This window comes from Marmota flaviventris, chromosome 11 (genome assembly GCF_047511675.1).
Source record: "Marmota flaviventris isolate mMarFla1 chromosome 11, mMarFla1.hap1, whole genome shotgun sequence".
Lineage (NCBI taxonomy): Eukaryota > Metazoa > Chordata > Mammalia > Rodentia > Sciuridae > Marmota > Marmota flaviventris.
In genome coordinates, this window is record NC_092508.1 from 11,527,672 (window position 1) to 11,552,196 (window position 24,525).

The window sequence follows — 24,525 nt, forward strand, 5'->3', positions numbered from 1 at the left end:
GCTAGGAAGCACCTTCGTGGTCAGTGATAAATCAGCGGGGACTTATTTAGTGCCTGTGGTATTATATGATGAACGTAAGCAGCTGAGTTTCAATGCCATGATTCTTTGCGGTTCTTTGTCCTCTTTGCAACACACCAAATTGCAGAGAGGTAGAAATACAGTGCCCAGTACCTTGCTTCTCCCATTCAGTTCTTCTTTCTGCTGTCTCCTTCCCATTATGATTTCTGATAGGTTCTTGCTATTGGATTGAATAAAACCCCAGTTGTCCTGTAATTGCTCAATTGTCTCGATCTGTGCCTCCTGCTTCACAGTCACCACCTCATTGAATCCTCACAGCCACTGAATGAGCTAAGTACTTTTATCACCATTGTACCAGGAATGGCAGCTCAGTGAGAATAATCAGGTGTCTGAGGTCCCACCAGCAAGCTGGGCTGGGGTCTTCCCACTGTCTGGTGGCCGCCTGGCTCCAATATGGAGTGCCTTGCAGGCGTTTTATATTCCTGTTGTGTCTCACAGCCCTGAGTAAAATGTGTTCTCACTCTGTCCCTACTGGTTAGGAAAACAACTCGTGTGAATGGCGCGGCATGTGAGTTGCAGAGCCCAGCAGTGGTTTTAGAATTAGCTCTTGGGGAGTATCTCTGGCCACATCATCATTTTCCGACCATTTCCTAAAGTCATTAGGAGCTTATGCCTTGCCCGGCCTTCTTTTCCAGACCAGTTAAACTGTACCTCGGGATCAGAGCACAGAGGCAGGCTTCGTGGATAAAATTGCCATCAACTAATTAAGGCCTGTCCACTGCTATAAAACTTCATTGACTGGAGGACAGAATCTGGAGACTGACTTCCAAATAAACAGGACCAAGGGACATGCCTGTTTGCCTTCCTGTAAAAATCGGGAGCAGTCTGGTACTGTCTGCTGGCCTGAATGGAAGTAATTAGCACACACAAACCTTCCTTTCTTGCTTAGTTTTGAGTCTTCTCCGAATTTGGGTACCTTCACACCATTGTGATTTCATGGCTTCCCCCACATGCAACTTCTGGATCTCCCTTTGCAAGCAGCTGGGGTTCTTGGAATAAGCTGTCCACATGAGGAGTACTCCTTGTTTTTAAGAATCATGATGGAGGATGAATTCATACTCAATGGAAAATGAAAGCGTGTTTGGATATGAAGACTTTTGGTGTTTTGAAGTTGAAGGTGTTGTAGACTGTTGTAATTTCTTGTTATCTCAGTTCGACTCCTTTGAGATGAGACCTGAGTTGGCAGTTTGGTGACTATTACTACTTGAGATCTCCTTAATTAATGAAGATGTGGAGTTAGGAACTCACCTTTGGTTTGTGCCTTGTGGTTTATTTGGTACAAGATGATGTAGGGCAGGATGTATGTGTTTCCTTGAGTATTGGGACAAATGCCTGTTCAGTTGGGGGTCTTCACCTCTCAGTTAATGTACAGGGTCCTTCTGAAGTTCTTCTTGACCAAGACCCTCAGATTTCAAAGTGATCTCTTTTTGTAAAGGGATAGAAATGCATTGAGTTGCTGTTTTCATACCCCTTTTCCCAGTCCAACTGCCTCAGTCTCTGGGCCTTTCTCCTGAGCATGAACATGAAGCAGGGTAAAATGAAATACCAAAATATGGACTCTGCTGTACTTTTATTTATTTTTTATAATGGGAGAGGGGTGGACAGGATTGGACCCTGGGGAGATAAGGAGGAAGGAAGTTTCCAAGTTCTAGGAGAAAAGTGGTACCATTTATATAGATAGGAATTTATATAGATAGTTCAGGCAGAAGAAGATCAAGATTTTAGGGTTGAATCATTTTTAATCTGTTATGTCTGCTAGGCCCCCCCAGTTGAAAATCAACTGGATGGTTGTCTACTTGCTCCTGGATGGAGATAAAATCTGGGGTTGATACAGTTAAGAACATCTTAGAAATGATTAGATCATCAGATTTGCATGAAGGAAGGAAAGATAGGAAGGGAGGAAAGAAAGTCAAGAAGGAGGTGAGAGTAGGGAAGGGAATGGAAGTTAGAGTTGGAGTCTTAAAGAAATTAACCCTTATTGTCTTCCTAGTGTTGTCTTTGCAGTCATCTGAATCTGTGTCAGTCAAGAGTATCTTCTAGAACTTTCTCTACCTAGAACTTTTTCCTCATGTTTCAATTAAACTATTTATGCCACTGAAGTCTATTTGCTCTTTGGAGATGGAGAACAGATGACTCATAGTGTAACCCTCCTCATTAGTCCTCCAGCTAAGCCCTCTTGTTTTTTAAAATGTTAAATAGCAGCTTTCCCTTTTTCTTGTAGGTTCTTACCCCCTTGGCTACTCAAGAGTGTGGTCCTCAGACGAACAGCATTGGGGTCCCTTGGAAGCTGGTTAGAAATGCAGAATCCTGGGCCATACCCCAAACCTAATGAATCAGAATAGAATCTTCATTCTAGCAATATCCTCAGGAGATCCTAAGTAATAAGAAAGAGAGAGGCAGAGAGAGAGGGAGGGGGAGGGGGAGGGAGAGGGAGAGGGAGAGGGGGAGGGAGAGGGAGAGGGAGAGGGAGAGGGAGAGGGAGAGGGAGAGGGAGAAGGAGAGAGAGATTTTTAAAACAAGTTTGAGAAGCTCTGCTTTGGTGTTGATTATTTTCTCTCATATGGCTTAACAGTGGAGGCCAAAATTAGATATGGTGCTATGATGATGGCTTAGATAGTGCCAAGTATAGTGGAAATAATTTTAATAAGTATTTAGGTAGCTTAAATTTCTGTTAATTTCATACCTCTGATATTCAAACATTTATACCTACAGTGATGTGTATTCTTCTTTTATAAAAAATTTCGTGATCTTCATAGACTTTTGTCCCTTTCTCCTATTCTGTATTCACCTATAAAAATTCTCATTTTGTAGTCGATCAATTTGCTTGGATGCTTGCTTTACTTACACTTATTTTGACTACCACCCTTATATCCTTCTGTTATGATTATTTTGCTTTTCTAATAGTCACACTATTAAGCTTTGAGTGACTTGTGTTTACAGCATGTCTCTGGGGGCAAAGAGACCCCCTAGTCTCACCCAGCTCCCTATTGCCCAGTTTCATAGAGTCAGGCAACTCAGATCCTAACAACACAATTAAGGAAGTCCCTGTAATACCAGCCTGGGGCTGCTTTGATGGTTCCTTGCGTATTCATCCATGAATCCTTTTTTATGGTGACTTGATCATTCAATGGAAGTCACCTCTAGAAATGAGCATGAAGCAATTAAAAAAATATATTGAAATAATTGTCACCTAGACGTGGATTTTGGTTAGTCATTGTACCACCCTCCTTACCACTTTCATCGAGCTGTCAAGTAGGAGAAATGTGCTAAGTTGAATATTTTAAGTTCTCTTTTACTTCTTGGCTCTCTCCAAGGAAGAAGTGCTAGTAAGCCACTCCATGGTCAAGGCAGGGGGAGGAGGCCACCATGGGGAAGGGGCCCAGCTCATCTAATTAAGGTCAGATGGTTCTCAAGTCAGTTTCCTATTGGCATTCTCCAGCTATGCCTTGGAGGTGGAAATTAGGATTAAACCATCCTGGCACCTCTGCTTGGGACACACTGGGGGGTGGTGTTCTTTGTTTCTACTGCAAATTCTCTTGAGCAGTTCCTGGGAGAAATGGTTTCTGATATTAAATGCTTTCTGATATGATGTAGGCAGAGTCAGTAGCTGCGCTCACAGGCCCTGTGGGTTTTGGTGATGGTGGGGAGTGAGAACTCGCCAAGAGAGAGGAGCAGCTCCAAGGGACAGGGCTGCCAGGGACACTTACCTGTCACAATTCTCCCTTACATCCCTCTGAAAGGAAAGTGGGGGAAAAGCCAAGGGAGGGAGGCCACTATCCATTAATGATGCGGTTTTATGGCAAAAACTTCATGTGATTTTTGAGCAGAATTAATCAGATGACTCAATTAAGTGTTAATTATAGCCTGTTGATGTTTGATAACAAGGAAAAATTGTGTGGTTTGCTCTTATTTTAAAGGCATTTTGTCAGCATTTCAGGCTGCAATCTAAGAAGAATAGAAGCTGTTGTTTTCCTGGTGAACCCTGAGGCCACAGAAACCCCAATGGCTGTATTTAAGGAGGGTTGGTTATTACTATTATTACCTTGGGGTTTGGTCTGAAAATCTTTGTATTTGACTACTCCTTTCCATTTATGGTCTAATTCTTAGAACCCTGGCTACTCTCAGTGATGATGGCATGTGGTCACTCCCCTCTGCACCCTGCTGTTTTTATTTTTTAAAGATACATTTAGGAAAGCCTAAAAATCTAAACTAAGCAGACATCATACGCATAGAAACAGCAATGGAAATTTGTATTTCAGTTTTGTATTTTGACTGTTGTTTTTCCTTTGTCTGGTGATAAATCATCTTCCAAGATGAAAGATGATTTATTATTTTCATAAAGTTGTGGTGGGGGAGAACCTCTAGCAAATAGCAGCCTGATTTAGGAGTAGCCTCTTATTGAGCAAGCTTGGTGGATTTATTGCAAAAGTCAACCTATTCTGGAATGGAGGGGGCCTATTCCTTCATTTTGTTTTTATGCCCAGATATTTGAGGACAGAGAACATGACTAAAATAGTCACAAGAAGCACAAGTAAAGGGTCCTCTGGCTCCCAGCATCCTTCTCCTGTTATCTCCCTGGGGTTTGCCACAGATCCTGAGCACCAGGTGTTCTCTCCATTTTATTAAATCGTGGCATTAAGGGAGGACCCGTGATGTGTCCAGGATCCACCAGAAAGTATGGGTTAAGCAGACCTGGGGTGACAAGCGTCTTTCCTGGGGGGGGTGGTTCTCTTTTTCATGGTCAGAGTAGGTGCAGCTGTGTCACATCTTGCTTATCTTCCCTCCTCGTCTCTGGGGCCCAGGTCGCCCTGCCTGTTCTCCCTCAGTAGTCAGTGCTTTGCTATGGCACTGCTGTTTTGTTCTGGAGGAGGGACAGGAGAACATGGGCCTGGACTTATCTGGATTCACCAGCCATCTTCCATCAAAAAGGTTATAAAGGAATGGGAAACAGTAGAGGATTTTTAAGCAGCAGTAATAATTTGGGAAAGGCCGTGAGCAGGAGGGAGGAGCCTGTGGGATCCTGAAGGGCATGGTAGTGGCACTTCACAGAATACAGGAAGGCTCCAGAACAGGGACTGCAAACACAAATGCCTCTTGCCTCACATTCTTGTTTAGAGACAATGTGAGCCCCAGAAACAAACAACGAGGCAGGGTTCGGGGCTTCCTCCATTTCCTTAGCTAAAGGCCACCGCTCCAGGGCAGGATTTCTCAGCCTCAGCACTAGTGACATTTGGGGCCAGATAGTTCTTGTTGCAGGCTACCGTGCTGTGTATTGTGGGAGGTTTGGTAGCACTCCTGGCCTCTACCTGCTCCATGCCGGGAGCACCTCTTCCAGACCTCACTACCTTAGTTGTGACAACCAGAAGTCTTCAGCTGTTTCCAAATATCCCCTGTAGGGCAGAATTTTCCCCACTCACCCATACTGAGAAGTAGCTACTCTAGAGATGTAGTGAAATGCATGGAGACCAGAGGGCGGCAGGTTTGGCCCTCTGAGAACATTTCAGCAGAAGTGCACTGGTAACCTGCCTGGCTTCCAATGAGCAGGACCCTTTCCCTTGGGAGAGTGGCTCCCTCGGAGTCAGTTTTAGTTCTAGCTGCTGCACAGAGTGTGGCTAAACAACACACATTTCCTTTCATAGTCCTGGAGGTTGGGGAGTTGAAGATCAAGGTGCTGCCACAATGGTGTCCAGTGAGGCCCTCTTCCCAACTTGCAGATGGCCATCTTCTTTTTGTATTTTCTCGTGATGGAGAGCAGAGAGCAAACCTTGAGTCTGTTCTTAGATGGATACTGTTCCCCCTCTTGAGAGCTCCATCTTCACGACTTAATAACCTCCAGAGGGTCCCGCTTCCTAATACCAGTGCAGTAGGGGTTTGAAGATAAGGGGGCAGGGGACACGATTCAGTCCATACCAGACACTGGTCAGTCTTCCCTCCTTCCACAAGACAGTAAATATTTAATTAGTATAAAACTTCCAAATAACATTTCTTCAAATTTTTTATAAGAAATCACCTTTTCTTATGCTTTTTATATTAGATTTTTATTTCTTCTAATTAGTTATACATGCCAGTAGAATGCACTTTGACCCATCATACATAAATGGAGTATAGCCTCTCATTCTTCTGGCTGCACATGATGTAGAAACACTCTGATTGTGTAGTCATAGATGCACATGGGGTCATAATGTCCAATGCATTCTATTCTCTGTCCTCCCCTCCTTTCATTCCCCTCTGCCTAATCCAAAGTAACTCTATGTTTCCCCAGCCCCACTCCCCTTATTGTGAATTAGCACAATATCAGAGAAAACAATTGGCCTTTGGTTTGGGGGGATTGGCTTATTTCCCTTAGCATGATATTCTCCAGCTCCATCCATTTACCGGCAAATACCATAATTTCATTCTTCTTTAAAGCTGAGTAATATTCCATTGTGTATATATACCACATATTCTTTGTCCATTCATCTGTTGAAGGACACCTAGGTTGGTTCCATAGTTAAGCCATTGTGAATTGAGCTGCTATAAACATTGACATGGCTGCATCACTGTAGTATGCTGATTTAAAATCTTTTGGCTATAAACCAAGGAATGGAATATCTGAATCTCCATACCGTTTTTCATAATGGTTGCATCCAATTTGCAGTCCCACCAGCAATGTATGATTGTACCTTTTTCCTCACATCCTCGCCATGGTCAATATTTCTTAGCAAGGATCTCTTAGTTAAGAGTCATCACAGCCTCCTAATTAAGAATCGGGCCCAACTGCCCTCAGAGATATTTCACCTCAGCCAGGCAGCCTGCTCAGCACCATGAGAACATGACACAGATTAATTCAGAATGCTGTTAAGGAACCTCTAAGCAAATGACATTTTCCAACTTAAAATGTCAGGGGGGAGCTGGATCGAAGTGGAAGTAAAACTTGAAAGATGAAAGCTAAGGAAAAGGAGCTTTGGGGTCAGTGGGTGAAAGGTCAGCCCTCTTTTGTCAACTGGGAGAATTTTGCCTCTTCATGGGAGACAATAAAGAAGTGTTTGCAGTCAGAAATCTGCATCTTTGTCTGCCTCCAAGACCTTAGAGTTGGAGGCAGCAAGGTACACATTATCAATTATTTCAGATTATCTTTCTGATTTTTTTCCTCCTCCTCTTCCAGCTGCCAACGATTAGATGTGCATCTGGCAGCAATTTCAGTTTTTCAAGTGACTCAGGCAGCACTGAAGGGCTGGATCACCCTCTTGTTCAGTTCCTTTACACGAGAGATTGAGGAAAAGAATTTGGAAACAAAAGCCACCCAGTTCCTCCCCTACCAATTATAAACATGCTTTAGAACCTGGAATAGTGCATTTAAAAAATCTCACTGAGCGTCCACTTAAGCCTGTTCATGTGATTTCTTTGTCAGTGCTTTCATGTGGTATGATAAGGCTTTCATTAACAGACTTAGAAAGGGCAGGGGGCTTCAGGCTTCTAATATCTTCAAGCACTAGAAGGGGCCTTTGAAGGGAGTTTCTGTAGACAGCATTGATTTAAGATTTGCTCAAAGGTAAGTGAATGCCGCTGTCTTAGTAGTTAATTTGTGCTGTTCCTGTGCAGGTAGGCTGGTCCTCTTTTGTATCGCAGGGCATATTTTTAGCACTGCCACTACTACCTGTCCCTGTTCTTTCTGTTCTGGCACTTCCCTGTGCTACCTCCTCTCCAAAATAACTTTGTCTCTCTTCCCAAAATGCATCCCCTGATTTGAGCTCCCGCTCTTGGCTAGCATTTGGTCTGTGGATTCGTTCTTGCTTGCTGGTTCTATCGGGGTGTTTTTTGGCTGGTGTATTTTCAGGTATCAGGAGATGTGAGATCTCCGGGTTTGGGGTTTTTAATAACAGTAGTTACAAAAGAACTAAAGATTGAGGGCTTATTATATGCCGTGCAAAATAAGAACTTATTGTGTATTATTTCACTGAATCTCGGTAACCCTCTGCAATGGATATTGCTATCCTGTGTTACACGGGAAAACATTGAGATTTAAGAGGCTTGAGTTACTTGCCTAAAATCACAGAGCAAAGAACAAGAGAAGAGATAATGGAAGTTTCCTTTCAAGTTTTAACTTGGAAATAAGTTTTGAGTTAAACAAAATTACCAGTCTTTAGAAAGCATGACAGCCATGTAATGATAGCTCCATTTTCATTTTCAAAGTTACCCTTTTTGTGTTGAATTTCCTAAATTACATTTTAGAACTCAAAATCACATACTTATCACCCAGGTAGTGGCAATTCAAGAGGAGCATGAGTTTATTGCATTATTACTTTATTGCAAGCAACTGTTATAGCTTTATCTTTCACAGGACCCAATTAATATTGGTCCATACTGAGTAGGGCACAGTTTTCCATACTCCTTAACCTTGCTTTATGCTTAACAATCGCTCTCAGAACCCAGAAATCTTTGTGATTTGCATTTCTTCAAGAATTCTTCAGGTGAAGTGAATGAGAATTGTGGGTTGAATACCCGTGAAACATACTGCCATATACTTAGTCTTTGTGGACAGTTTCAGTGTTTCTCCAGTAGTTAGATCACTTTTTCCTTTTCTTTTTTTTGTTTTTTAAAAGAACAATTCACTTAATCTTAAAGAATCACAGATCAAATTCTTCCCAATATTTTCCCTCTGGTATCCTCCTCAAAGCAAGAAAAAAGAAAACAAAGGCTAAAACTTTTTTCTTGTGACTTAAGACAGTGGTTTCCTGGTGATGTGAATTAGATGTCATGGAGCAGTCTTCTACTGAGCTGGAGCTTGGCCTCACTAGGTACTGCTGGGAATGGCATTGTCCTCTAGCAGGCTTGTTTACTGACACCCCTCCCACCAAAAAAAAAAAAAAAAGCCATACGGGGAGGGGATCCGGGCCATACCACTGGGGGAGATTTTTCTTGCATTACCACGTTCTTCCATAAAGTCAACCACAACCCATATTATCGGGGACTCCAGCTAAATCTTGCGGTGAGTAGGAAATAGATTAAACACAGGTTTTCCCATTCCTCCAGCTGCCAGAAGTGATGTCAGCGGTGTTAATGACCCTACCTCAGTTCTCTGCAGACCCAGGCTGTCTCTGCAAGTCTGTTCTGTGCCCAGTTCAAGGGCTGTTATGGAAAAGCTGATGGTGGTTAAGAAACAATTGAGGTGCTGGACGGTTATACTGACTATACTCACATGGAGAGTCGGGCACTTGCTCTCTTGAAGCCATTTGCCTCCTGGGGGAGGGCCAAGAGGGAGAGATCTATTTATTGTTGAAGAGAAAAACAAAGGAAGTAGGAATATGTCTGCCTGAATCCCTTTCGCCTCATTGCAGAAATGGGACTACACTTTCTGCTCTCTCTGTGCCACATTGTAAATGAAGTTCTGATGTAATTTAACTCTACTGGTTTGTACCAAAGCCATACCTATAAAACCTGTGTCCTGTGTTCTGACTGTTACAAACAAAACAAAACCCCAAACCAGAAAGTGACGCGATATTGCCATATAAACCTCAGAGCCAGGAGGCAGTGCCTGTAAGGGAGGGAATATTTTGCAGAAAAACCTTCCATGGGTGCAGGGACCGAGCGGCTTCTCGTCTTCTGGACGCGGCATCTTACTTTCGTGTCTTCTCATCACAGGTTGATTTTGGTTGAACTCTGTTTAAATTAATGCTTCCTGTCCCCATAGTACACATGGTCAGGCTTGACATGTAGAGGGACTTTTTTTCTGAGTTATTCTATCTTGATTCAGTCATATAAATGGGACATATTATAACGTTGGTAGAAGAGAGATTGGAGACGTTTTGATTTGGGGTGGGGGTGGTGTTATGGCCTTGACCTCATTTGCTTGATGAGCATGTTTCATTAATAAAAAGAATGGTAAATCACTGAAGTAGTTATTCTTCTGTTTAAAAGACCTCTGAATATTTCATTGAATTTCCTTAACATAGCTGAAGAAGTGAGTTGTGGTCGTGGTATACAGTTGGATGTAACTGTCATGAATAGAATACCTAATAATTATTGAGAACCATCTATTATGGTTGGTTTGATTCGTCTGCTTATCCTAACCGTCTTGAAGAGTTCCCAGAACTTTCTTCTGCCTTTTGTAGCTGGGGAAGAGAAAGCCCCAGTGCTGACAGTGTTCATCCTGGTAGACCACAGCGGGGGTGATGGGCCTGATCTCCCTTCCTTGGTCACTCCTGATCTCCTTGATCTCCTGTCCTTTTCATAATACGTGTGTCTTTCTTCATTGGTGGTCTTCTGAAGTCACCAGCCCCGCCAGAAGGTCTTTCACTGAGACAAAAGGGGAACTGGAGCGAGATGGCCTCTCACATGTTGCCAGCTCTCCCTGAATTTTCCTCCTTGACAACCCTGTGCACACGAAGGGCTGGCTGTCCCCTAGTTATTTTCACAGCCCTGTCCATGCGACTTACACAGGCTAAAGTGCTATTTAAGCAGCTCCATTAAAGCACTGGCCTGGCTGGTTGGTTACCCTTTGCCATTTAAGCACAAAACCAAGTCTTTCCCGCTCAGTCCTGGCCTGTTTTAAAAGCAGTTGGTTTCCCTTCTTTAGCTTGAATGCCTTTCTCCTTTTAACATCCAGTAGCAGACATCTTGATCTTACCTCTAACTTTAGTTCAGTCGGTCTTATTTGATTGATTAATTGGGGTGGGGAGTGGTGGTATGGTCCTGAAGGGTTTAAAACGAAGAATGCTTTTTTCAGCACTTAGTTTTGTCCTTTTCCAAAGCTCTAGCCCGTCTCCGCACTTCCCACTAAACTTTGAGAAGAGCAAAGAGATTCTCCCTTTCCCATAACTTTTGAAGCTCTCTGGATTTAGCCTTACTTTTCTTTTTTCGTGGGTGACCACTCTAACTAGTAGAGCCAACCCAGACAATGGTGCTTCATCTCCTGATGCTGTCATCAAACTCAGATGGTAGAACCTAGACTCTGAGCCACAAAAATTCCTTTGGTAAAAGCTTCCCGGTCTACCATGCAGATCAGCAGTCTCATTTATTTGTCCAAGATTTTATAGTGTGAATGTTAAAATGAGTAATACCCATCTACCACCAGAACTATGAAGATATTTGAGATGATGATTACTTTTTCTTTAACTTACTGGGTTCATTTGCCAGATTCAAGGATGCTTAAAAACAGAGTAATACTTTTGCAGTATTTTATAAGGTGCTTTTTATTAATATGCCAACATTCTAGAATATGGGATCTGCTTTCAATTAGTGGGACCATGAATTAATTGCAGCTGCATTAGTGACATAGCTGAAGAAGTGAGTTGTGGTAGTGGTATACAGTTGGATGTAACTGTGTGAAGGAAGAAATCACCATGGAAGCAGAATAGAGAGGGACTTTGTAGGCATTATTGTCACCTTTCAAGTCTCAGCTGGCCCTCACATCCCCCATCTTTTCTCTCCCCATTCCCCACTGAGGGGAATTCTTTTTCTCCTCTGGAGGAAGCTTCCTTTCTCAGTTCTTCCTGATTTTTTCTCTGTGCCATTCCTTTAAGGACTTAGGTTTTTGGACACCAAAACCAGGAAGCCAGAGTCCCTACTTTCCGGCTGTATGTGGTGACTTTGGAACGTGGGGAAAGATATAGTACTGAAAAGGGTTAAAAATTTCAAATCATTTCTCATCACTGATTTTGAAACATGAGAAAGAACTAAGTATAATTTGAATGCTACTTTTCTAATTTAAGCTTTTTTTTCATCAAATGCAGAATTTTTAAAGTTGAAATCCTTCAAATAAATGATAAAGTTAGAACAACATATGAATAGTAATTTTTCTTGAGTGTCAGGAATTATAAACAATATTTATTCTTTCTTTGTATTTCCCTGTATTTTATACATTTTCTGTATTACACTAAAAGGTATATCATTTTTAAAAAACACAGTCATTTATGTTAAATGAAACAAACAGATTGCTTTGACAACGTTGCTTTAAGTGGAGAGATTTAATTTATAAAAAATATTCTAGGTGAACCTATAAGAGTTCAAACAATGATTCCATTGAAGAAAATTCAGTACTAGTTGTTTTTTAAGCACAGTTGGATGAGGAAGGGTTATTTTCTGGCTACATTTCAGTATATGACAATAGCCAACCAACTTTATTCCTATTTTCTTACAGTAGAAACAACTTATAGTGCTCTGGTCAGATATTTATTACTATGTTGCATTTGACTCACAAATTGGCAAGAATGTTCAGAACAGGTAAATACAAGGCAAATACACTTGTTGATGTTTTGACTGACAATGCATTGCTGGAAGAATCCTTCCATTATACTTAGATCTTAACTGTGCTGTTTCCAGCTTTCACGGTCAATACCAAGCAGCAGGCTGAGACTGTGGAAGAAAGCAAAAGCTGTATTTGTTTTTCAGCTTTAGTAGGCATAGTTTAAGTGGGTAGAGTTCAGGAGATGTAAATTCCTGCTGGATGCAATAATGCAATGATCCATAGGTCTCAAGTAGCATTGCTCAAGTGTTGACTTACTTGATAATACTTTAAAAATCACATTTTTCATTACTGGCCACAGGATTAAGTGGGTTTTATCTTACAAGAAGATACACATAGAAGGTGTGGTGAGGAAATTTTGTCAAAATGTAATTTCCTGCTAGTAAATCTCGTGACAGGTGCATTGTGTGTCTGGGTTCAGAAGTTATTCCCCAGTGATCTAACTAGAGAGAGTCTATCACAGAACGTCACCACTTGATATTTGTGCAGTGTCTTCTCATAAGGAAACAATTTACTTTTGGGTATCTAGTTTATGAACGTTACAGATGAGCTCAAATGAGCTTCTGTATTCGTAAAACATGGAAGCAGTATTAGCTATATATGGTTGGTATCAATTGAGGTTGTGTTTATAAAGTGTATTAAATGTACATCTGAGAATTTCATCTTCTCTTGTGCTTATTACAATATTTATTATTACATTTGTAATTTGTCACTCACAAATGTTTGTTGAATTGAATGACTGAATGAACTTTTTAAAAACATATTTCTAGGGCTGGGGGTTGTGGCTCAGTGGTAGAGCACTTGCCCTAGCATGCATGAGACACTGGCTTCATTCCCAGGAACCACATAAAAATGAACAAATAAATAATGGTATTGTGTCCATCTATAAGCACAAAAATATTTTTTTAAAAAACATTTCTACATTACAACAATATATACACATAGATCTTAGCCTTTCTTGGGGGGCTTTATTCAAACTTACCCTGTCTTGATTGCAAGCATGTCAAAGCAGAGATGTGGGGAGATGAACTTAAGTCCCATAAAGGGTATGTTGAGGTCTGTTCCAAAAGTCAGACTTCCTGTCCCAGCTGACTCATCGGAGTAGCTGCTGTGAACAACTGTCTTTTTGGAACTTCAATTTTGGAGCCTTTAGCTCCAGATAATACCTCTCTGGGAACCATTACTCTGCTTCATCAGCTCCTTTATTCGCCATATTTGGCTCTCAAAGCTATTTGGCTGTCTCCAAAGATCAAATGTGCCCTCCAAGGGCTGAGACTGGCTGCTATAGAGACTATTCAAAAGAATATGCTCGAGACTGAGAGGGCAGTTGCAAAAAAAGAACTGGGGACTTGAGAAGGCATTCCCAGACTGCTGCCAACATGGCTGCATGACTGGAGTAAGGGTGCAGCTTCCAAGGTGGCTCCCACTGAGGGCTGGCTGTGGGCATTACCTGATGAGCATAGCTTCACTTTCACCAACACCCATGGGCAAACCACACCACAAAGACAGGCGGGTGTGAAATTCAGACTTTCCCTTTAGAATTTTCCAGGTGTTTTATTTATTTATTTTTTTTAACCTACCTGTAGCGGTGTGTTCCTACACCCTGTCTGCATTGCCCCACTCTTTACCACCTGCTCTACTTTTTCATAGATTCCTAAGTTGATAGCACCCTTTGGTAGCTTTGTGGCTGAAGCATGGGTTGATCAGGATTTATGATATAGGCTTTTAAAAGTACTATGTTATAAGACTATAGAAGAAAGGTCTATGATGGATATTATATATCCTTTTGCATCTGCTCTGTGAACATATTTGTGGAAAGTTACAAGGATGAGTTCTGCCTGGTCCACAACAATAGATTTCAATACCCTGGAGGCCGTACTTTCCCCTGTCCTCTCAGGGCCCCAGATCTCTGCCTTGTGCAGATCTCTGTGCATGCAGGTTGGCACCGCATGTGTAATGAATGATAAATCGGGGTACAGTTTGTTCCTGTCCTGAGCTGTTCATTCAGCCCTTCTGGATGGGAGCCAGATAAGAAATGAAAAACATAGTGCATGCTCTTTGCTTTCCCCCCATTTTCTATTTGGCAAAATTTTGTGGTAAGTCCTTTAATATGGTGTGGCCTTCCTTGCCTAATATTAGTCCTGGAGCCGAGAAGCTGTGTTCAGCTGCACTAGAATGTTCTGGTAAGAACATTCTGATAGTCACTTGGAAGTTCATGAGAGACCTGGGCCTTCTTGTCTGGGGACTTGCACAGAGCCCCATCAGAGCTCCTGGAAGAAGGGAGCCTACCTTTCCCTTTTAGATGCCACATAAAGAAAATCCCATTTATTTGGGCAGTTAAAGGAATAAGCTTTCTATTTGTTTGTTTGCCTGCTTCTACTTTGGCACCTTCATGCCAAGTCTCTATTAGTAAATTAAATAATAGTCTGTTTACCTGATTTTCTAGAGGCAAAGTTAATATTTTTAAATAAACAGAAAGCTCCTAAACCTCGAGTCTTCATTTGGTAAACTTCAACTTACGTGAAACTATCATGTAAATAGTGAATGCTGATGGGTCTGACCCTTAATCACCCTTGAAGGGGGTGGGGGATGAAAATATTGGTCAACATTTAAATTTGTGAATTTTAGAAACTGCTGCTATCTGTGTAGCCTTTGTGGATCTTGATCATATCTCCAGGCCTATTCTTGTTGTCCCTATAATTAGATAAAGAGCTTATGGCTTGTCAGTCAAGGTTTTTCACCATCCATCCAGATCCATAGACTCTACTCACTGTGCCCTGTTCAGGTGCCTTGCTGTCCTGTGAAGCCGTGTACCCTTTAAGTGGCCCGTTCATGGCTGCCCTCTCATCCCCTGGGCCTTGTTTCATCACGTCTGTGGGAAGTGTACTGTGTCCTTGTCATTTGTTCAACTCACATCTCTTGCACACCTGAAGCTCTGGAAGATGCCATATAAAAGCAACCAAGACACAAACCCTGTTTCCACACACCCAATTATTTTTCTCGCAAAGCAAGCCGAGTGTGTCAGGGAGGTTCCTCCCTTTGATTCTTCGCTGGAAGTATTCTTTTTCTCCTGCATGCATCTAGAGCTTTTCCCCGCTGTGCATCTGTCATGAAATTCACCTGCCAGCTTAGCATTTTATCTATTTATGAATGGAAAGTGCCTCCTTTCTAGAAGGCAAAGTGTATAGCAGAATTCAACTTTGAATCCTCTATAGAACTTAATGTGGCCATTGACTCATTCAACAAGTATTTATGATCATCTACTCTGTGCTGAATGTTGCTCAGGGCACTCTATAAATATTGATATGTATAGGTAACTTTTGAATGCATGAAAAATATGAAGCTCCAAGGATTATCTATTATTATTCTTGAGAGCACAGATGCTTTATGAGTTTGAAAAAGGGTCTCGTCTCAGAAGGGGAATTATGGATAATGTCCCTTTGAGGTCTGCCTTCTTGAATTGCAGAGAAGTAATACTTGCTTCTGCCTAAATATAACTTATTTCTATAAGACTTAAATCGGAATCCCTTTCTTTTCTTATTTAATAATTTACCATGTCTGTTTTGCATGGGTCTCCTTTGCATCTAAAATTCTTCTGTCAAACAATGTCACATTAAAAATTGATTCCAGATTTTGTAATGTTAAGCTCTGCAACTTCAGAAGCTAAAATTTGCAGTTGACTTTTAACCAAAAGAAGATTGAGCATAGATTGCCTGTAACCTGTTTACCATATTTTATCCACTAACTATGATGTGCATTTTTGCTTCAATCATAACACCAAAGAATCTTTTTGTTGTGGCTAACCCTCTGAAATGTCCAGATCATATTGATTTGTTTACTGATTTAATATTGACTACTTTTAGTTTGTGATTGCATCTTGCATCTTGAAAGAAAGAATAGTGAAATACAGTTTGTTGATTTTATTTAGGTACACAAGACTGTTTGTGCCTGTTACTTGGGCTTATCTGAGACTTCTCCCTTTTAGAAGGCAAGCCCCCTAGTTGGGATTGAGTGTGTGTTTTGAAATGCCTGTGCTAAACCAAGTCTTTCCTTTTCCCTTTCAGAATGAAGACCTAAACAACCTCAGCAAATCTTCCTCTAACTCATGGGTACCCAGACTCTAACTCTTTCATGATTCACAATCAGGACCTCACATCTTCCGCCTCTGTAGATGGTACGATGCATCCATTTCAGTTTGTTTACTTTATACAATCCTCAGGAGTTCGTTGACTGAACTGCACGTTCTATATTGTGCCAAGCAAAAAAGCACTGTGACACCAGAAGAATAGTCTGCGTGAACTTCATCTTGAACCTTAAGGACTTAGCTGGCCACAATGAGCTGATGTGCCCACTACCAGGCTGCGAGAGAATGGGTTTCCTCTCATTTACAAGATTTGTTTCATCTGCTGCTGAAACTGTGTTTGACAAAATGTCATTGTAAATTATTTCATTCAAAACTGTTCACATTGGGTGGAGAGAGTATTAAATATTTAACATAGGTTTGATTTATATGTGTAATTTTTTTAATGAAAATGTAACTTTTCTTACAGCACATCTTTTTTTTTGGATGTGGAACTGAGGTATACAATGTTCTGTTGTAAAGAGTGGAGCAAATGCTTAAAACAAGGCTAACAAGAGTAGAATAGTGTATGATCCTTGTTTTAAGATTGTAATTCAGAAAAATAATATAATAAGAATCATAGTGCCATAGATGATTCTCAATTGTATAGTTATATTTGCTGATACTATCTCTTATAATATAAACTTGATGTTGAGCTGAGTTCCTTAAAAGAATTAATCTTAATTTTGTATTTTTCCTGTAAGACAGTAGACCATGTTAATTAAACTGAAGAACAATATATACTACTTGGGTATTTTCAAGTGTCAGCTTAAAATTTATGATTGAATGGAAGCAAAATTATAAGAAAAGGAAATCAAAGTCTTCCATTGTATATATTGTAAAGAGAAGGAGACCTGGGTGATCCTTTCAAATCAAAAGCTCTCTTTGGAATGAACAATGTGGGTGTTTGTAAATTCTGGAAATGTCTTTCTATTCATAATAAACTAGAATCTGTTAATCTTTTCTTCTCTCCCCTTCCCCCAGTCCACTTCTGGAAGCTTCCTGCTCCATTCCCACCATTTTTTTTTCCTGTGCACATGTTATAATATTTCATTTCTTGCGTTGTATTGAGTATACTTAGACAAGTGAGTGCTTGCTAACCAGAAATTAAAATTCCAGAGTGGCTTTTTTTTTTTTTTGAATCATGACCAGGGCTACATGTCAGTTTCCTTAAGACCCTGAGTTCACATGTTCTGAGAACTTCTGGTTTTACATTATTTAACTGAATGTAACTGGCCCATTTGCCCTGGTAGGTGCTGGCCTAGTAGTGATTAGTTTAATAAAAAAAAAAAAAAAAAAACACAAAAAACAAAAATAAAAAACAGTGCACAGACAGCACATAAAAACATAATGACCTGCTATGGGAACATCTAGCCTGCAGTGAGAATTTTTAATCCTTTTCTTGTTTAGAAAGTATACACATCTTGGGATTTTTCCTTGTGAAACACAAATGGCAATGAGCACATTTAAAGATATTGCCTACAGAAGTTTTGAATCTTTTTGCCAGGAAACTTCCAAAAGTTAAGTGAATTCATGCAAATATCAGGCTCCCTCTGAGCCAGTGTGAAGTCTGTATCAGTGGTTGCCAGCCCTGCTGTTGGGAGGAGCAACAGTTTATTTCTGGGAAGGGTTGATCCTCCTGGGTGGAGCTACAAGGAAGGGCCAGGGTTGGAGGGCCTTGAAGTGGCTGCTGCTCTGATCAGCTGGTTGGAGAGCTCTGCTCTACTTAAAAGGGAGTGGAGATAAATGGCACCCCCACACTGCTGAGGCCCGTGTTACTGTTCATTCAACCAGATGGCATGTACCTCACAGACTATTGTACAATGTTCATCGTTGCAGATTTTAATCATTTGCATGCTCATCAATTTCTAAGATAAATAGGCCTATAGTCATAAGAATCCATTGTTTTCAAGGACCTTGCTGAATTACATCATTTCCTATTCATAGAGAACACCACCAACTTTGAAAATATCATAGGAAAGTTATTTTTTACTCCTTTGTAAAAAAGAAAGAAAAGACTTTCTCAGTCAAACTAACTTTTAATTTTTGACTCTTCTGATTCGTACTCTTGCTAGTGTAAGAAGAAAGCTAGCTATCCTGCTCTCTTCCGTTGAGCACTTAAGTAGTAAAAGAGAAATCAATGAACAAAGCTGCCTCAACTATTTTTCCTGCTAAGCTGGTTATTATTTCTCAAGGAACCCAGACTTTAAATATGTATTACCAAGATACCTCTGCATGTGGAATTATCAACATATTTTGGGTGAGAACAGAAACGAACAGACTGGAAAGTGCATCTCTTAGTTTCTATGGCTGACTTTTTGTTGATTCAAATAAAGGTAGAAATTCTTATTTAAGCTGCTTCCAGAGGTGCCTGAGCTGGGTTTGATGGCAGTATCAAACTTTACTGACTTAAAACTGGAAGTTGCTGGTACTCAAGCCAACGGCTCATGCTCTGGCTAACTCAAAGGGTTTTTCTTTGAGCACATCGGCTGCTAAGTCCATGTGTTTGGTTCCTATTTGAGAGAGTTGGCTTTTATCCATTTCAAAGTATTTGTCAGCCAGCCAAGGGCTTACGTTAATGGGGCTTCTAGTGGCCTCTGATTAACCTAGAAGTTAGTGGCTTTTTCTTCATGAGAACAACCTTTCACAGCGTTCTTTCTTAGATACAGGCAGAGTTATAAAATTCTCCTTTGTGAAAGGAACAAATGTTTTGTAGCTTTGATATCTTCATTCTGGGCAAAAGCATGTCCCTGGAACCAGTTAGAAGTAAGGGGAATCCATTAATGATCAACCACCTGAGTCAATAATGACAAATCAGTTCTGATGTTACATGTGTGGCTATTTCTTGCTAACTCTCAAAGGTCAGGGACTCTCTTGACTAATCTAGTGATGCAAAAATGGATTTACTCAGAATCATCTGGTCAGAAAGTAGAGATTTTTAACCTTTCTTTTCCCTGGCTTTTGTCTTTTGGGTATATTTTAAATGGGAGACAGAGTATTAAGAAACAGTTTTGTACTGTAAGAAACAGTGCTTTACAGTACTGAAGCCCTGTTTTATGCATTCTTGCATCCTGAATGCAATATGCCATGTAGCTGAAAACTTCAATTTTATTTACTATAGGCGGTTTAAAGGTGGGGAAGGAGGCTCACCACCCATTGACACCAAGAGCCACAAAAATCAGTACAGAGAGAAGCACTGTGGCTGATCCCATATTCAGTCTCTCATTGGCTTTGTGGAGCTCTACAGGTCAGTCCATCATACAAGGAAGCCCTGAAACCAGACACTGAGAATTAAAGCCTTGATAGGGGAGAGAAGGATCCTTTGGGAGGCATGCAAAAGAGAATGGGTGGAAATCAAATATGAAATCACTTCTTTGTAGTGATTTGAGGGAGGGATAGTGTTCCCAGCACTTGGTGAATGTTAGTTGGAGGTGATGCTATATTCATGTATATAGGCTACTGAGAAACCTGAAGGAAGAAGCATGCCCTTCCAGGGATGTGAGGAATATCACCTTGCCAAGGCTAAGGAAAAGAGCTCCATCCAGACGGTAGATTTACTTATGAGGAGCAATGACAGCCTTTTAGTAGAATGTCCAGGGTTAAAGAGGGCCTTTGGTCATTTCTAAAGTCAAGCCTGGGAAGATCTTCAAGGTCTTGCCATAGCTCTGTAAACCAGACCCCTAGGTGTGGCTGCAGAACGTGTGGGTCTGGTGTGTGTTGGCTATTTCTCACTGCTTGTAACCAGAGCATCAAATTCGATGCTGCAAGGTTGAATGATATTGGGAGTGTTTGGCCCTACTCTTAAGAGATCTATCATTAATAAACAGCTTATAATTAGCTAGTATGATTAGAAAATGTATGACTTAGATGACAAGTTGTCTTCCTTTCCTAGCTTGTCGATGACTTGGCATTTGTGATGTATACACAAAGAGATCCGGTGTGTTAGCCTTTCACCATTCACCTGGCATTTAAATCTCTCTTTGCTCATGCTGTTCATTTACCAGTGTTACCCAATATGCCATGTGCTAGGACAAATTCACTACACAGGAAAGTGTCTAGATTTGTGTAGACATCTTTAGTGCTGATTTTTTTTTTTTCCTTCTTTGCCATTGGCCTAAGAATGTAGTTCCCAGAACAATTTTTTCTTGCAAAATATTTTCCTTACACCTCTTGGCTACAGGGTGGGCCAAATCAACTACATATATATTTTCACTTACTGTGTGTGCAGTTTGGTTTATCATCCTAAGATGGTGGTGCTGCTCCTGGTGCTACTTCATCTGTGTACAAGAGACCAACACATGGTCTGTATTACTACCAAAACATTTATTGTATATATGTGTATAACATACGTATTATGTATATATGTCATGGGTACCAGGCCAGGTTTATATTTTTTATTTAGAAGTGTTTCACTTTTCCAAGTTTTCTTTATAGTGTTATGTTTATTTTCAATTTTTTTCCCCCTTGATTCTGTCTGGTACTTAGAACTGTAGTGTCTTCATCGTTAATTAAAGAAAACTGTCTAAATGAATTTCACGATGTCAATGTTAGTGATCCTTCCTGTCTTTTGATTATGGGACATGACACAGAAACTGGGCATTTGGCTGGGTTAGGAGCAGTGGATACCATTAATTTTGGAATTGATCTTTTTGCCTGACTCTATCTCTTCTCAGTTGGCTTTCAATGGCCAAGTGAATAAACAAAATGGCCTTGGGAAAGATTTTAAGGTGCTTTTATTGGTGGTGGTGATGAGGGAGAACAGAATAGGCAGGGAAAAAAAAAATCCATCCTTGGTGGAAAGATTTGTGTTTAGTTTACAGACACTGCGACAGCCTCTTCAACCTTAAATGTGCACACAGATCTCTGGTTCAAATGCAGGTTGTCATTCCAGATATTGGGGCCAGACCTGAGAGAGAGCTTTTCTAACCCGTTCCCTGGCAAGGCCAAGGCAAGTGCTGCTAGTCCTAACCTGATGGCAATTAGCTTTGGATACATATTAGTGTCATCTGGGCAGCTATTAAAAGACTCAGTGGCCAGGCCAACTCTGGGGATGCTGGTTTAACAGGTCCAGGGGTGGGTCCTGAACTTTAGTTGTTTCAGATGCACTTGATGCTCCCAGGGAGATTCTAGCAAGTGGTCAGGGCTGAGAACCATTGCTGCAAAGTGTTGCCTAAACTTCTCTGATTATTAGAGTTGCTCATTAGAAATACTGACACCTGGAGTGGTGTAGGAATGTGCACCTTTCATCGGGCGACTCTTCTGGTAGGCAAGTTTGGGAGAGACTCATTTCTGTGGAAGTGGAGGTTTTAGATCATTTCACCAATAGAAGGAATAGCAACACCTGCAATTTTTGAAAATAATTTACCGTGTGCCTATACAGAAGCAGCCAGGATCTTCCTTTGCTCCTCTGAGCTTTCTTGCTTCAACAACTTAAAATGAAGATAATTGATAGGTCCTGGATAGTTAAAGGTAACTCAAAAGTTTTTTGACATTTTGGAAACATATTCAAGTTTTTTTTAATTTAATTTTTTATAAGCATGGTGTTGCACTGAAAGCAGACAGACTCACTTTCCTGTCCTTATTTGGGGCATCGGCTGGAGGACTCTTCCTTCTGCCTGCCAGTGTAAATAATATTTTCACTGTTTCGGAGCAGCATATGACCTGATTTAATAAATGCTAGAAGCTCTTTGGTGTTCCTTTTATATTACCTTTCTCCATTTATACTTAAAACAAGAACCACTGATTTTTCCCCTCCTACGGGTACTGCAAAGCGAACATGTATCCCCTATTGAAATGACATGTGAACATCACTAATTAGTATGAATTTGAGGGAGGTCTAGTTGGAATGAATTAATGGTGTAATTTTTAGCACAGCTGCTTATTACCTTTACAAATATATAAAAACAAACTATAGCAAGTAAAGTGCTGTCAATGAAGGACCTTTGAGAAATGCATAGCCAAGTAGAACTTGTAATTACCTCAGTGATTCTATTATAAATAGTAGCAACATTTATTCCACATTTATTCTAGGTTAGCCACCAGGATTTATGTCAATTATCTCATTTTATTCTTGTAGGTAACCCAGGGGTAGAGGAGGGGTGTGTCTGGTCACAGATTACTGAGGTGGAACAGTCTCTCACATTGAGGACTGTTGGATGACAGGGTTTATGTTCTCATCAACACCACTGCAAGTCTCTGGGTTCCAGATACTTAAAATTATGTTCCACAAATTTAAAACACTGTTGGGCTGAGGTTGTAGCTTAGTGGTAGAGCATTTCTTGCCTAGTATGGGAAGGCCCTAGGTTTAATCCCCCCAGTACCACAAAAAAAAAAAGGAAAAGAAAGAAAAAATACAACCCACTATTACTCTAGCTGCCTTGGGCTATGAACTTGCTGTACAAACATAATATGTGAGCCTGAAAGTATGCTTTTGCTTGTCCAGCTTATAACTTTCACTCTACAAGGTAACAGGGCCTGATTCCATTTATTTCCATTTCTTACCTTTGTATCTATTTTAGTTCATTAGTGTCAAGAGTTTATCCTAATTCTGTTTTTCTCACTAAGTACACCTCATTTCAGCAATAGAATAGAGATATCCAGATTTAATTTAGTAGAACACAAAAGGATAGTAATATGGTTAGATGTGAAAGCCACATAAAATCCAAACAGATATGTTTGGGGGCATTAGGTTTTACATATTACCTCTGGTGAACCTTTCTGAATCAGAATTTCTCATGGGATATGGATGATTAGGAAAATGAGTGGAAAAGAAATAGAAAATATGGGGAGGCAGATGCCTGAGTATGAGCTGAATCACAGAAATAGTTCCCACCATTAGTGAATGAATGAATGAGGCTCCTCTAAAGTACAGGAACTCCTATAAGCTACAGTCAGTTTTTCCCAAAGTTCAGACCAAGAGCAACTCTAACAGAATTCCTACTGTGCTTATAACAACAGACTTTAGCAATGGCCATAGGAAACTATTTTAATAATAAATTGGTTTCCCAATACACACACATTTGGGTGACCTATACCCCAACTCTGAAGGAATATGTTACTGGAGTTCATTAAGTAATGTCCTATCTGCTCCCTCTCTGTAAGTTGCTCCAAGCTCCAAATCTCAAGGATCAAAGTTACCTAATTGTAAATGAGAGAAGAATTGTTATAGTTGGAGTTCCTGAAAAGAAAAACAACCCAAAAAGTAAAATTCAGTAAAACTAGTCTAAACTTACAAAGAAATAGCATGAAAATAGAGTTATTAGGTAAATTTGCATAGATATTATACAACATTAGCATGATTCTATAAAACAAATAACAAATATGTATGCAAATGGAAGTTTATTTCTCAAAATTTTAAGAAGTGGTATTCTGATGGTATTTTGGATGATTTTTCTTTTTTCTTTTTCTGTAAACTTTTATAGTGATCATATGTTATTTTTATATTGAGAAAGAGAACAATAAACTGTTATAAAAACACAAAGAGGGTTGGATGATACTCTCAGTGAACCCCCCCCCCCCCAATTAATCTTCCTATTCATTGTCTACAAATTAGGAGTTATCCACCTACAGCTTGGAGGCCTAATTCTATCTGCTGCTTGTTTTTATAAATAAAGTTTTATTGGAACATATCTGTGTTCAATCATTTATATATTGCCTTTGGTATTCACAGCAGAGTTGAATAGAGGAGACAAAAATTCAATGACCTTAAAAAAACAAAAACACAAAGTCTGAATCAGACTGTTTACTTTTTTTTTTTTTTTTTACTGTTTTTTGCTAAAACACTTGTCTGGGTCTTTACAAAATGTTTATAGAATGTTTGCTGGCCCCTGCCATAGATATTTTTCAAGAGGGAAAATTGGGATCTGAGACAAAGTCCCTTGCCCTGGGCTTCTGAAATTTTCTAGGACCTGCTTAAACAAACAAACAAACAAACAAAAAACTTGTTATCCTAGAGGCTGAACCTCTGCTGCCACAACTAGTACTTTTAGAATGCCAAAAACACTTCGTTAGAATGTTTTTCATCTGCAAACACTAAAAGGATATTTTATAGTTTGGAAAGTAGAACTGAATGAAAGTAGAATTAGGATGATCCTTTTTTGTTGGT

At 40.3% G+C, this 24,525-nt stretch overlaps 1 protein-coding gene across 1 annotated transcript in view; it reads left to right on the forward strand.

Annotated features, from left to right (window-relative positions):
* The window catches only part of Irs1 (insulin receptor substrate 1), a 57,051-nt gene extending 39,672 nt beyond the window's left edge, over positions 1–17,379 (forward strand). Inside the window, exon 2 of the mRNA XM_027942005.2 lies at positions 16,366–17,379. The gene's annotated coding sequence lies outside the window, so the exon portion shown is untranslated. The remainder of the gene's footprint in view (positions 1–16,365) is intronic.
* The last annotated feature ends 7,146 nt before the right edge of the window (positions 17,380–24,525 follow it).